Source organism: Rhinatrema bivittatum, chromosome 8, assembly GCF_901001135.1.
Source record: "Rhinatrema bivittatum chromosome 8, aRhiBiv1.1, whole genome shotgun sequence".
Classification (NCBI taxonomy): domain Eukaryota; kingdom Metazoa; phylum Chordata; class Amphibia; order Gymnophiona; family Rhinatrematidae; genus Rhinatrema; species Rhinatrema bivittatum.
This window is the reverse complement of record NC_042622.1, coordinates 87,855,316-87,870,953: the sequence shown is the minus strand read 5'-3', so window position 1 is coordinate 87,870,953 and position 15,638 is coordinate 87,855,316. Positions and strand designations below refer to the sequence as shown.

General features: G+C 47.3%; 1 protein-coding gene across 4 annotated transcripts in view; it reads right to left on the bottom strand.

Moving 5' to 3' along the window:
• Nucleotides 1-15,638, bottom strand: part of CFAP77 (cilia and flagella associated protein 77) — a 574,339-nt gene that overhangs the window by 149,342 nt on the left and 409,359 nt on the right. The window lies entirely within an intron of this gene.

The following is a 15,638-nucleotide window of genomic DNA, read 5'->3' as shown; positions in this document are numbered from 1 at the left end:
ACCATTGGGCCTATTGGTTATGGGGGTTTTTTTTGTAATTGTTTGAGGTTTATGCATAAAATGCTAATGGTGAAGGAGGGACAAGCATTTAGCTCCAAAGTATCAGGTTCTACATTTCTGGAAGAGGTCATTTGAAATTTAATTGAATTTACCTTGTCAGAACATTAAGAGGTAGATTTTAAAAGAAGCATACGCACGTATTAATCCAGAGGAGCAGTAAGTAATAAACTCCCCAAAAAATAAGTTCATAGGAAGGGTTTAGGGGTGGGGAGGAGAGGGGAAGAGGGAGGGAGTTTAGCTAGGGGAGTAGGGAACTGGAGGAGGCCCGATTGCGTCGCTGTGCATATTAATCGAAAATTCACCAGCCCATGCACGTGTGGATTTTAAAATCCGATGCGCCGGCACGCACATGTTATAAAATCTAATGGCCATGCGCACATGCGTGTCGGATTTTAAAATCCAAGAGCGCATGGACTGGCGAATTTTCGATTAATACATGCAGCGACACTCACCAGGCCTCCTCCAGTTCCCTACTCCCCTAGCTAAACTCCCTCCCTCTTCCCCTCTCCTCCCCAGCCCCTAAACCCTTCCTATGAACTTATTTTTGGGTGGGTTTATTACTTACTGCTCCTCTGGAGCAGATGTAATCTGCATGTGCCGGCCGGCTGCCGGCGTGCACTTCCCCAGGTCAGTATAGAATGGCACTGTCCTGGCCCACCCTTTCGGAGAGGCCTGGCACTTGTGCATGGACCGGGGTTTACGCACATGGCCAGGCCCGTTTTAAAATGCACGCGGTGCATGCAAGGCCCAGCCACGAACGTAAACCCTGGTTTTTACGGGCACGGGCCTTTTAAAATTCGCCTTCAAGTGTTCCAAATTTCCAGTGCAGTCCACAAAGACAAGGAAGAGCATTAATGCCAGTCCTAGGGCACAGTACTAGGGAGGGTGCAATATTGGCATGAAAAACTTGTCCTGGCATGTCATTAAGAAATGGTCTACTGTATGTTGTTGGAGAATAGTGGTCTATCTTAGATTTTTCAACCACAAGAAAAATGTTAATATTGAACCACAATGTGCGTCGGATTGTCATATGATTTTAAAAGTGATATTACAAATATGCATAGCTTCTTCAAATGCATACATAATACAAACATACATATTGCTACACTTACCATTCTGAAGACGGTTACAATTCTAGTGAATGCTATGATGCTTTCTAATATGTTGTACCCCTCCTTGGGTGAACTACTTATTTAAAAAGCAGGAAGTAAGTCCAGATACATAAATAAATGCCTCCTCTCAGACAAGACCCTAGACATCACCCAGTTTACAATTTCATGGAATGTCTCAACTGGCAGACTACATAGCTACAGAATGGCTCTGGTATTGTGTTGTCATTCACAAGAGCTCCAAATAACAGCATCATATAAAGTGTTCTGTTTGCCACACCTACTTCCACAGAGAAGAAAATAGGAGCTCTGAGCTTTCCGTCACAAATTCTGTTTCACACAAGGCAGCTCTTGTAAAGATCAGCAGCTGGAGCAGTGATGTGAGAAAGCTGATTGGAGGATGCCCCATGGGGGTGGCCAGGACACAGGCATATCCTCGTTAACGCTGACCTTGGCATCAGCACTGGTGGCTGATGGATAGGGTATGGAGCTGGACATTCCCCTGGAGATGTAGTGTGTTATCTATTACTGTCCCATCAATGCCTCCCCTGACCCCTCCCAGTTCTGAATGCCAAAGGCATCAGCTAGAGAATAAATCTATGTCTGATTTCAGGAAAGGGAGAGAGAGGCAGAGGGAGCAAGGAGTAGGATGAAAAATGTCCTTTTTATGACTCTTACAACAAAGCAGGCTGTGAGATGCATGAAAAACACTACCTTTAGAAAGTGAATAAGGAAGGAGGAGAGAGGGGAAGGGAGGGTGGCAGAGAATGATAGGGGAGGAGAGAAAGATAGGGTGGCATTGCTCTTATAGCACTGTTAGATTGCAAGAACCTTTAAGCAAAAAGAAAAAGTGTAACTAGCAGCCATGATTCATGCCAAAAATATTTTTAAGGATTCAAAACCTGATGTCCTTCCTTTGACAACCTGTTATAGAATAATAATAATAATACCTGTTCCAGCAAGCTAGCAACATTCTGATAATTCTCCCACTCTGCTGATTCTCTAACAAGGAATTTAGATATTGCACTGGTCTAATGAATAAGCAGATACCATTTTAGACGTGTAAGATGTGGGAATGAAAGAAACCAGCTTTGAAACAAAGGGGACACCCTTACAATAATATTGGAGTTAGGAGTTCTATCAAGACTTGAAACAGCAGAAAGTGATATCTCATGTTAAGCTTTGTTCTAAAATACTGACTTCACTAAAAATGTGATTTACACCATTGAGTCTCTTCGATATTTTGGCCAACTGTTCTAGCTCAGAGATTGGCAGAGTGCAGTAAATAAATAAATCCAGTTACTCTAGCAGCAGGTCATAGTGGGGCTTCTTTCTTTTAGCTGGCATGTATATAGAAATTAAAGTTTATTGTGCTATCCTGAACTACAAGAAAGATGATGCTGGAAAAAATACTTTTATTTTAGCATAACATTCATAAGTAATTCAAGATCTCATTGTATCTTCATTGCTTAACTTCCTCTTGTGAGTTTATTAGGGTCCAATGGGAAACTAAAATGTAGCAGGTCATAGGGTGGAGCTGCCAGAAGAAGAGGTGGCGACAAAAACTAATGAAATTAAAAAAGCACAAAGGATCTGTGATAGTCATAGGGTGGAGTTGCGCTGTAACCCAACAGAGAGTCCAATGGGAATCTAACACCAGGAGGTCAGGAGTATTGAGGGATGCTTTCAGTTGAGATGTTTGAATGGGAGCCAATAAATATAAACCCTGTATACTGGACAATTGGTACACTGTACACATGAATGCTAAGACCCACTTGTGCTCCTCTTCAGTCACAGGTCATTTGGCGATAGAAGAAGAAAGTAATTTGCTTAATAACTGTAGCTTGCAGAAGTAACTTCAAATGTTCCACTTTTCCAAATTTGCTGGTACACACTTTTTCCCCAATCAGAATAAAGATTTTGTCTTTATCCTGCTTTTAAAGGGAGAACATAAATAGTCTGTAAAAAACCAGAAATAATCATTCTAGGCCAGGATAAAGAGCTCTCTAACTCTAAATAACAAGGGCTCATGTTAGTAGGAAGAGGATCTTTCTCTTGGTCAATTACATTCCTTGCTGCTTTCATTTGCAGGACTGCAGCTTTTCAGGAAACATCTTGAAAGGCCGCCAGATCTCTACAGCATCCATTTAACCCCATTTACTAAGAAATAAAACAAAATTGATGTTGATTTCAACCTGCTTGAGGGGCTATTTTTGCTACATAAAAGCCCATTTTGCCTGCAGTTTTCAGACCTGCCAGGGTTGAGTCTGATAAAGATTAAGCTTTATAACTGGGGCATTTGCCGCAGACAGCAGAGTAATGCAAGATTTTCATTTGCCTGCAATTAATGTTAATGTCTCCTACGAAAATTGTCATTAAATACCATTTTAAAAGCCATTCAATTTGCATATGCAAAACCCACTTACATTTCTTGTAAAATATATGCATCATGTCTCTTTCCCAGAATATGTAGCAGCTGGTTAAGCTTTTCTTTCCCCCTCCTCCATCGCTGTAAGATTTCATTTCCCAAATAAAAATGAGGAAAAAAAAACCCAGGAAAAAGGAAGCGGCTGAATGAGTTAATAGAGCATTGCAGGTGACCTTGAGGCACTTGGCAGGGTTTTCTGCTCTGAAAGTTTAACCTGCTGTTTCAACCACCTAACTCATTTCTGTCCATACAATTGTTCTATTTTTTAATATTGATAGTAAGCAAAGACTCTTGAACACAGTATTTAACTAGAACCATGTTCAATAGTAAATGTTTTTGATAGTTTCCCTGTTGCGAACGCGCACTCGTTGGGACCAAGCTTATGGCCTTCGGATACTGTTGCGAAGATGGCCTTCAGATACTGTTGCGAGCACGGTTGCTTCTGACAGGAGATGTGAGCCCTTGGATCGCCACGTCACTCAGGGAGGAGCCCCGAGAGTGCAGCGAGAGGTGAGCCAATGCAAGCACGGGCAAACAAGGAACAGAACAAGGCTGGAGCAAAGACAAGGAGACAGGAGGTCTGACCCTCTACCGGAATTGCATGCCCCAGGATGACCAACAATGCAATGTTGATCAATGAACAGTCCTCCGACCGTTCCAAGACCTTTTGGACCTGCCGCTGGGGAACGGCAATAGGCGGCAGGCCGGACAGAGGACGACGGCAGACGGAGGCTTGGCAAGACATGGATACTTGGACGAAGACTCAGGCGAAGACAAAGGTACTGAAGATGAGAGTTCAGGAACAAGGTACTGAAGACGAGGGTTCAGAAAAAAGGTACTGAAGACGAGGGTTCAGGAACACGGTACTGAAGACGAGGATTCAGGAACAAGGTTCAGGATCAAAGTTAGTACTAGGTTGAGGCTGCAATGCAGTGCGCCCTACATATCCCACCACAGGGCGGACCCATGGGACTAGTCATGGACCATGCTTGAGTGCGAGGCAGACTCCAGACGGATATGTGGAAGATGAAGCTGGTAACATGGCGAAGATTCAGTAGAAGCCTGTACCCAGGCGCGCCCTACACAGCTGCCCATGGCTGATCACAGATCACGCTGAAGCGGAACAGGATCAGTCAGAGTCTTCGGCATGGACGGAGCAGCCCCAAGAACATCTAAGGGCCGGAACGAGAGTCAGGACGGAGGGCTAAGATGGGACTTGGCTTCAAACAGGAAACAGGACCAAGACAACACTTGGCTTTGGGCAAGGATGACCCTCTGGAGACTTGAGCTGCGGAGGAGAAGACAGGCAATGTATCATGAGCATGCCAGGAAAGGGTGGCATCGAGGAACCAGGAGTTCTGGAAGCAGAGGCGAAGACAAGGCATCAGAAAGCAACATCAGGAACCAAAGACATCAGGAATTGTTACCGTACAATGATGGCACTTAACCAAGTTGTAATCTATACCACCCATATGTTCATTGTTGTGCCCTTATGTAAACCGTTGTGATGGTTAGCCAACTTAACGATGGTATAGAAACGTTTTAAAATAGATAAATAAATAAACATCTGGAATACGGACGAAGGAACATCAAACATCAGGAACATGAAGATGGAGCTGTCAAAGCAGGAGAAGACCACGGAGGACCTGGACGGTCACAAAGCACAGACAACTGTGGAACCCAATCCGAAGGCAAAGCAAGACTGAAGAAGTCCTTTTATAGGGCTAAACCAGGAAACTGTCATCAGGTGGGGCCCAGGGCATATCCGGCCATGGGCCCTTTAAATACACAGAAGAGGCGCACGCTGGCATCTAGGAAGACAGGACACGGGAAGGAGCAGCACCACGGACAGTGGCGCTCTCCTGCACGTCGACACAGATGAACAGGCAGGCTTCAGGGCGGCCTCCAGGCCGCGGGATGACACCGAAGTGGCAGCAGCCTCCCGCTGCTGCTCAGGAGGGACTTCAGTGGCGGCTCCTCGCCGCAATAGGAGCTGGTGGGTGCGGCCTCCAGGCCGCATGAAGATGGCATTAGCGGCAGTGGTCCGGCATTGTCCGACCCCGGTGGCCCTCCAGCCGCGTCGGAGAAGCCAGCGTGACAGAGAAGGGTGAGAGGCCTGCTCGCGGGCAGGAAGCGTAACAGTACCCGCTCCTGAAAGACCCCTTCCTCAAGCCTCTTATCCACAGCTTAGAGGAGAGAAGGTATCAGTCCATACTGACAGGGGAAGATCAAGGATACAAGGACAGATGTTGGAAGATTCTTGGCGAGGATCTGTAGCGATGGTAATTCTGTAGCTGAAGACATGGTGAAGAATGTCGAAGGTCCAGGCAAGATGTAGACAAAACACTAAAGTCACAAATAAGCAGGGTACAGGATCGCAGGACAGCAGACTTGCATCTCACGTTCTGTAAATCAAGGTGGCAGAGGTCAAGGACAAGGAGTCTAGATTGAACAGGAGAACAGATGAAAGCAACATCTTGGAATGAGAATCAATGTTCACAGTGGCGAGCTCTGGGTGCAGGATAGCTCACGAAGGGGATCTTGGGCAGGATCCACTTGCATGGAGCAGAGGCTGGATCAACTGTGGATTCAAGGTGATTCGCAGGAAGGTGACATCTGCGAAGAACCATCAAGTAGTCCATAGCTGGAGTCTCACTTGCGGATGTGAAGAGAAACTTCTAGTTGAAGATGGCTCCTATGGCAAGCACTAGGACAATGCAAGCAGGAGCGGAGTCAGAAGCGAGGAGACGAGGATGAGTCTAGGGTGCAGGCGCCTCCTGCTGGTCGTAAGAACCCTAGACGCGAAATGTGGAGAGGAGCTTCAGGCTGAGAAGATTCCAGAGCCAGCACTAGGCCAGTGCAAGCAAGGGGTGAATTGACAGAAATGAAGTGAAGACAGGTCACGGGAGCAGGCCTCCTGCTGGTCAGAAGAAGCCAAGACCTGGAGTGGTGTAGGGCAGTGGTCCCCAACCCTGTCCTGGGGGCCCACCAGCCAGTTGGGTTTTCAAGATATCCACAAGGAATATGCATGAGAGAAAATTTGCATGCTTTGGAGGCAGTGCATGCAAATTTTCTCTCATGCATATTCATTGTGGGAATCCTGAAAACCCGACTGGCTGATAGGCCCCCAGGACAGGGTTGGGGACCACTGGTGTAGGGTACACTTCGAAGACACGAACTCCCTGATGCTTGAAGATTCTCAATGTTGAGGGTGCTGGTTGCTGGATGTGGAACCTGGGTGCAGGCGCCTCCTGCAGATCATATGAAACCCAGGAAGCTGGACAACATCATAATGGGAAGAATGCAGATGGATGCTGGAACAGTGGCAGGCGCCTCCTGCTGGTCGTGGAAGTTCCAGGATAAGTTGAACGCAGAGATGGTCTGGATGCAGGCGCCTCCTGCAAGGTCGTGGGAACCAGACAACTGTAGAAAAAGACATGAAGCTAAGGGAAAAAAAAATTTGTTTAAAGCATAGTATTAAATGTTCAGGAAACTAGAAGCAAAACTTCTGGCAAAAATCAAACTAAGAGGAAGTCCAGGAGCAAAGGCAAAAAAATTCTCTGGGCAAAAGCAGGTCAAAGAAAGTCCAGAAACCAAAGCAAAAATTTCAAGACTAAGGTCAAGGCAAGACAAATGTCCAAAAACTGGAGCCCATCACAGGCACAGCTCACTGAGCTGTTCCGAACGCGCACTCGTTGGGACCAAGCTTATGGCCTTCGGATACTGTTGCGAGTGCGGAGGCGCGGTCGCTTCTGACAGGAGATGTGAGCCCTTGGATTGCCACGCCTCTCAGGGAGGAGCCCCTAGAGTGCAGCAAGAGGTGAGCCAATGTAAGCATGGGCAAACAAGGAACAGAACAAGGCTGGAGCAAAGACAAGGAGACAAGAGGTCTGACCCTCTACTGGACCTGCACACCCCAGGATGACCAACAACGCAATGTTGATCAATGAACAGTCCTCTGACCATTCTAAGCCCTTTTGGCCCTGCCACTGGGGAACAGCAATAGGCGGCAGGCCGGACAGAGGACGAGGGCAGATGGAGGCTTGGCAAGACATGGATACTTGGACGAAGACTCAGGTGAAGACGAAGGTACTGAAGACGAGGGTTCAGAAACAAGGTACTGAAGACGAGGGTTCAGGAACAAGGTACTGAAGACGAGGGTTCAGGAACAAAGTACTGAAGACGAGGGTTCAGGAACAAAGTACTGAAGACGAGGATTCAGGAACAAGGTACTGAAGATGAGGATTCAGGAACAAGGTGCAGGATCAAAGTTGAGTACTAGGTTGAAGCTGCGTTGCAGCGCGCCCTACATAGCCCACCACAGGGTGGACCCACGGGACTGGTCACGGATTACGCTTGAGTGCAAGGCAGACTCCAGACGGATACGTGGAAGATGAAGCTGGTAACATGGCGAAGATTCAGTAGAAGCCTGTACTGAGGCGTGCCCTACACAGCCGCCCATGGCTGGTCACGGACCACGCTGAAGCAGAACAGGTTCAGTCAGAGTCTTAGGTATGGACGGAGCAGCCCCAAGAACATCCAAGGGCCGGAACAAGAGTCAGGACAGAGGGCCAAGACGGGACTTGGCTTCGGGCAAGGATGACCCTCTGGAGACTTGAGCTGCGGACGAGAAGACAAGCAATGTACCATGAGCACGCCAGGAAAGGGTGGCATCGAGGAACCAGGGGTTCTGGAAGCAGAGGCGAAGACAAGGCATCAGGAAGCAACATCAGGAACCAAAGACATCAGACATCAGGAACATGGAAACCTCTGGAATACAGACGAAGGAACATCGGACATCAGGAACATGAAGACAGAGCCGTCAAAGCAGGAGAAGACCACAGAGGACCTGGACTGGTCACAAAGCACAGACAACTGTGGAACCCGATCCAAAGGCAAAGCAAGACTGAAGAAGAAGCCCTTTTATAGGGCTAAACCAGGAAACTGTCATCAGGTGGGGTCCAGGGCAAATCCGGCCGTGGGCCCTTTAAATACACAGAAGAGGTGCGCGCCGGCGCCTAGGAAGACAGGACACAGGAAGGAGCAGCACTACGGACAGCGGTGCTCTCCTGCACGTCGATACAGACGGACAGGCAGGGTTCGAGGCGGCCTCCAGGCCGCGGGTTGACGTCGGAGCGGCAGCGGCCTCCCATTGCCACTCAGGAGGGACTTCAGCGGCAGCTCCTCGCCACAATAGGAGTTGGTGGGTGCGGCCTCCAGGCCGCATGAAGATAGCATTGGCGGTCCCAAGCCACATGGGCATAGTCTGGCGGCATCCGAGCCCCGGCAGCCCCCCCCCAGCTGCATCAAAGAAGCCAGCGCGACAGAGAAGGGTGAGAGGCCTGCTCGCGGAGAGAAGCTCCGCGAGTAGGAATCGTAACATTCCCCACAGGAATAGGCTAATTTAGAGGGTACTCTGGGATACATTTGTTGTTACTTCCCCTTTCCTTGAAGCTGTTTACTCTTAGCAATTCCTGTTATATATTTTTGCACTTCCCATAACTTAAATCATTCAGATAGAGAGAACATCCAGGTATGCTGGGAGAAGAGAATTTGTCAGAAGAAAGGGCAAGGCAGGAAAAGGAAGTAGCTCTAATATAGTCAGAGGGAGATGAAGACAAAATTGAAGTAGAGGTATTGGAGAACCCTGAGCAAGACCAAAGCCAATGGCTATAGGAGACCAGTGGTGGAAACCCCTGACAGAATACATTACTTTCCAGGAGTGTGCAGGTGAGAAGCTCTCAAAGAACATTGTTGTGGTTGGTGGTAATTGTAGTTGGGGAAAAAGTAAATGCATTCATTTTCCACTATAAGCTATGGAAAGATATTTTTGAGCTCTGCTATAGAAGCCTGGCGAGCAATAGAGACTGTGTTTGGTAAGATATTGCTGAGCTCTGCTACAGAGGCATGGCAGGCTATAACAATTGTGCTTATAAAGAAGGCAGTCCTGGAAGGAATGGGATAACACTGAATTATAGAGGCTTTGTAATGTGATTTATTGTATATTATTTATTTTTGTTGTACACCGCTCTGACCAGATTTCTGTGTGGTACAGAAAATCTAAGAAATAAATACATAATTAAATGAATAAATATAGTGATGATGTAGAACCTTATTCCAAAAGCCTGATTGGAGTTAGAGACTATATTGTCTGGCCTCATGGGCTAAAGTGCCTTTACCCAAGTTAACAGTGAAGACACCCTGATTGGTAACATGGGAGTCCAAAAAGGTGGACTCCCGTGTTAACCAGATGTTCTAGTCGACTGTTTCCTAAGGATTCAGGCCAGGACATTGCCAAGAAAGAAGAGGAGAGGCTTGAGTGCTACAGAGAAAGAGAAGCATCCTGCAGACCCTCCCAGTGAACTATTACAATTATTAACCAAGCTCATTATAAACCAGCTTCTATTGCCTGGAATCTAAATATGTGTTGACTCAAGAGTATGCATGTGAATGTGTAACAATGAGCTCCTATAAGGGATAAGCTGCAGTGATCTCTCATAAGGGATAAGCTACTACCTCTGGGGCTGACCTACAATAGGGAGGGAGAAGGCAATAACAAGGAAAGGAGAGAGTTGAATTAGGGAAGATGAGACTAAGGGGGAGGGGAGAAAAAAGGTGGGGAATGGAGAGGAGGTGTTACGGTCCCGGGCCGTGCCCCGGTCCCTCCACCTACCTCGGGGGCGGCCTGGGCCATTTCGGGGGTTCCTCGGGCCTGCAGGCCCTCCAGCGCGTCTCTCCCTCCTCGGGAGAGACGCCGACGGTCCAGCGCGGCTGGCCCCGCCCCCTGATGCATGCGCGCGGGGAGGAGCTCCACTTAAAGGGGCCAGCGCGGGAAAACCCTCAGTCCTGCTGTAGGTGACGTCAGTCGCCCTCAGGGTATAAGTACCCTGCACCTAGATCACTCCAGTGCCTTGCAACGAGGTTCCTCAGGTTTCCTGATTTCTAGTTGCTGCATTTTCCTGGATTGCTCTCTGTTCTCGACCCGGTTTGACTCCTGACTCTTTCTCTGTCTTCGTCCCTTGGCTCTGGTATCTGCTTCTGACCTCTGGTTCCGACCCGGCTTCGTCCACGACTTCACCTTCAGCTTCCATCCCTGGCTTGGTTCGCTCTGACCTCTGGCTCCAACCAGGCTCCGTCCACGACTCAGTCTTCTGTCTCATCCCTGGCTTGGTTTCTCCTCCGACTCCCGGCTTCCGACTCGGCTTCCTTCCTGGTCTTCACTGGCCCAGAAGATTCGCCTAAGTCCCAGCGGCCGGGCCCCTACAGGCGCTTCCTGGTGGGGGCTCCGGCTTCCAGGGTGAATCTCCAAAAGTCCCAGCGGCTGGACTCCTACGGGCTCCTCCTGGGGGAGTACCGGCTTCCAGGGTGAAGACTCTTCAGTCACCGGGGCCCAACGTCGTCCGTCCTCTCAGCCATTGCTGAGTCCTTGGTCGCATAGGACTCCACCTTGTCCCAGTGCCGAAGCCTTCCCTGAGTCCTCCGAGCCGCCTCCCGGTTGGGACGCTTGCCGTGGTCCTCCATCTTCTGTCCCAACCGGCCCAAGGGTCCACAACCGTAACAGGAGGAAGAGAAAGGGGTGAGAATAAGGACCAGGGATAACAGGAGAGAACCCAGGGTTGGGGGAGGAATCCAGGGTGATAATTACGTATTTGTATGTTTTGCTATTGTAAATCTGCCCAGAGTCTCAGTGAATTATTTAGAGAAATAAATAAATAAATAATGTAGAAGGAAGAGAATGAGGCATGGAGGAAAAAGTACAAGAGAAAGAAGAGGAAGAACCTCATAAGAACACAAGAATTGCCATACTGGGTCACACCAAGGGTACATCAAGCCCAGTATCCTGTTTTCAACAGTGGCCAATCCAAGTCACAAGTACCTTATAAGTACCCAAACATTAAATACATCTCAAGCTACTATTGCTTAATAATTAATAGCAGTTTATGGATTTTTCCTTTAGGAACTTATCCAAACATTTTTTAAACCCAGCTACATTAACTTCTGTAACCACATCCTCTGGCAATGAATTGTAACAGGACAACAATCATCAATATAGTACAATCCACTGTACACATTTATCAAAATAACAAGTGCCCATCCGGACCAACATAACTGAAGAAAATCTTGCATCATCCACTCCTAATAGCTATACCCACCTGCAAAATTATTCCCCCTAGCAGTTTCCCCCTTTAAACATGAGAGAACAATCTAAACATTCAGTATGTCTTGTCAAATCCTCCTCATCCCCAATAGCCATCCTCCCTCTAACCCCGCTACCCCTTGTTCTAGCCATGCTGACCTTTAAACTTCCATTGCAAATAAGGTTCCCTTATTTTTTCGAAGTTATCCAATTTATCATTCCTAATAGCTCTGAGTTTCCCCGTATAATGAACCCTTTCAATCCTGGAGCAAACTTTAACCAAGGACAGCAGTTCAGGTCTTCTCCACCAATAAGCAATTTCATACCTGACTGCAATCAAACTCTTTTGAGGCTCAGTACCCAACCCTAAGGAAATATTTAACAGACATGTTTTAGGGTCTTTAGGAATCAAGAACCCAACACTTCCCTTATAAGATCCATTACCTTGTCTAATAACCTATCCACCTCAGGACATGTCCACCATAAATGGAAGAAAGTGCCTCTGGCCCCACATCCTTTCCAACATTTGTCACAATTTGTAATTGACATTTTGTATAACCGAACTGGAGTCAGATACCATCATGCAAGAGTTTGTACCCATTTTCTTTTATTTGGGTTGAGACTGAGCTTTGCCCAACAGCCACATAGCAGTGATCCCAATCCCCCTCCTCTAGGACTCCCCCCAGGTCTTCTCCCAGGCCAGTTGATACGCCACCTTCCCCGTTATTTCCTCATTCAACAATGCATAAATCCGGGATATAGGCCTTTTAATCTTATCTGCTTCCTCACAAAAATTTACAAAAAGTGTTTTCCCTTTTTTCAGCTCTAAATTAAACTTCTTTGAACAAAAATAATGAGCTAATTGATTGTTTGAGAATTGATCCTTCTGCATCAAGGGATAAGATTGCTGCAAAATGTGAAAGGGAATTAGCCCTTGTCCATCTCAAATTTGCTCGTCTGGTCATACACCTTCCTCTCCACCTCTTTATTTCTTTCCACTCCATCCCCAGCCCAAAATGTTTATTAAACAAAAAAGAAGTGTGGTGGAAAACCCGCCTATCCCCTGCCAGCATAACTCTCTACCTCTTCCATACTCCTAATACCAGCCGGGAGAAAGGTGACACCCCTGTAATCTTTGCTTCCCTTCTTGCCATGCCCTCACCTCCAATGGAGGTTCTCCTGTACTCGCTTGGGCAACAGTTATCCAAGGTCTCTGTTCCCTTTGCGCATTCAACCAATTAAGGCCCCCAATTGAGCTGCGACACAGAACCATAATAAATTAGGAACACATGGCCCTCTGTTTAGCTCATCCTGAAATAAAACTTTGAAGATTCCCTTGGGGGCTTCTGTTTCCATATAAATTAAAAAAGTTTATGCTGCCATAATTTCAGAGCCCCCTCAGGAACTGTAACTGGGAGGGTTTGAAAAAAATAGCAAAATCGAAGTACAATATTCATTTTAATAATTGCCATTCTACCCAACCAAGAAAAATCCATTCTATCCCATCTATTGAAATCCCTTTGAACTTCTGAATCAATGGATCATAGTTGAAAGTAAACAATTCTTCCAAGCCCAGACCAATTTTAACTCCCAAATATTTCATCCACTTCTTGGCCAATTTAAAAGGGAGTGCACTGCCAAGCTCTACTAAACAATCCTCAGGAACAGAAACATTCAACAATTCGGACTTATCCTCATTAACCTTAAACCCAGAGAGTCTCACAAAGGATCTCATTTCCCCCACCAAAGCCATCAATGATGTTTCAGGCTTAGTGACCGTAAACAACAGGTCATCAGCAAAAAGTGACATTTTGCAATCCACCTCCCCAACCTGTATACTCTGAATTTGGGGATTACATCTCACACATTCAGCGAAGAGTTCCAACGAAAGAGTAAACAATAGAGGGGAGAGTGGGCACCTCTGTCTGGTGCCTCTCTTCACCTCAAAAGGAACCGAGTAATCCCCATTAACTTTTATACTTGCTCTTGAGGCATCATATAGCTTCCGAACCCATCCAATAAAGCCCTCACCGAAACACATTTTCCCCAGCACTTGAAAGAGAAAGGGCCAATCCACCCTTTCGAAGGCCTTTTCTGCAGCCACCACTAGCAAAACAGCTGGCATTTGCCTCTGTTGTGTGCTCCAGATCAGTTTGGTGACCCGTCTAACATTATCTGAGACCAATCTCCCCGGAACAAATCCGGACTGATCTGATTTAATGAGCAGCAGCGCTACCTTTCCCAACCTAACCACCAAAATCTTAGCCAATATTTTCAAATCTATATTAATCAAGGAGATAGGCTGGTAGGAACCGCAAGTGTGTGATCCCTTCCCCCTTTTGCAAGAATGGTTATACTGAATGTGTTTGCCGTGGAAGAAATAGTGCCAGCTGACCTCAGTGAGTTGAACATGTGCTTCAAAGGCTGGGTCAGAACAGGATGAAATATCTTGTAGCACTTGGCAATGAATCCATCTATCCCTGGAGACTTACCCACTTTCAATTCCTTAATAGTTTGGAAAACTTCACTAACCGAGATCTCTTTGTTCAGCAACCCCCTGATCTCTCCAGGCACCTCTGGCAAGTCCACGCTACCTAGATACTGATCAATATTTTGCAATAGTACCGTCATATCCAAATCATACAGTTCTTCATAAAACTGTATGAACCGTTTGCTAATTTCACAAGTACTATATACAAATTTCCCCGCGGTATCCCATAACTTGGTAATATGATGCTGACAGACCTTCTCCTTCAATCTAGCGAATAAGCATCCAGCTTTATTGCCAAACTTAAAATGTTTCTGCTTTAGTAGGTCTAATTGAAATGCCAATTTAGCTAGATTGGTTCTTTCAGGTCTCTTCTAGCCTCTTCTAACTTTTATAGTTTGTGAGCCTCCGGTGTTCCCTTACAGCTCAACTCCTATTTTGCTATCCTTTCCAGAAGTTTTAATCTTTCAATTCCCTCTCTTTTTAAGAAATGAGGCTCACAAAATCAATTTGCCACGCACTACGGCTTTTAAATATTCCCATTAGAGATGTGAATTGTGTGATCGATCGTCTTAACGATCGATTTCGGCTGGGAGGGGGAGGGAATCGGATCGTCGCAGTTTGGGTTTTTTAAATATCGTGTAAATCGTGTAAATCATGTAAATCGAAAACCGGCACACTAAAACATCCCTAAAACCCACCCCGACCCTTTAAAATAAATCCCCCACCCTCCCGAACCCCCCCAAAATGCCTTAAATTACCTGGGGTCCAGAGGAAGGGTCCCGGTGTGATCTTTTACTCTCAGACCTCCAGTGCGTTGTAGAAATGGCGCCGGCGCTACCTTTGCCTTGTCATATGACAGGTCAAAGGTAGCGCCGGCGCCATTTTGTTTTTTGTCCCCCGACGTCAGGAGCGTAGGAGATCGCTCCCGGACCCCCGCTGGACCCCCAGGGACTTTTGGCCAGCTTGGGGGGGCCTCCTGACCCCCACAAGACTTGCCAAAAGTCCAGCGAGGGTCCGGGAACGACTTCCTGCAATCGAATCGTTTTTTCGTACGGAAAAACGATTTGCGGTAGGAGATCGCTCCCGGACCCCCGCTGGACCCCCAGGGACTTTTGGCCAGCTTTGGGGGGGGGCCTCCTGACCCCCACAAGACTTGCCAAAAGTCCAGCGGGGGTCCAGAACGACCTCCTGCAGTCGAATCGTGTTGCCGTACGGCCGGCGCCATTTTCGGCGCCATTTTGCGCAAAATGGCGCCGGCCGTACGGCAACATGATTCGACTGCAGGAGGTCGTTCCGGACCCCTGCTGGACTTTTGGCAAGTCTTGTGGGGGTCAGGAGGCCCCCCCAAGCTGGCCAAAAGTCCCTGGGGTCCAGCGGGGGTCCGGGAGCGATCTCCTACGCTCCTGACGTTGG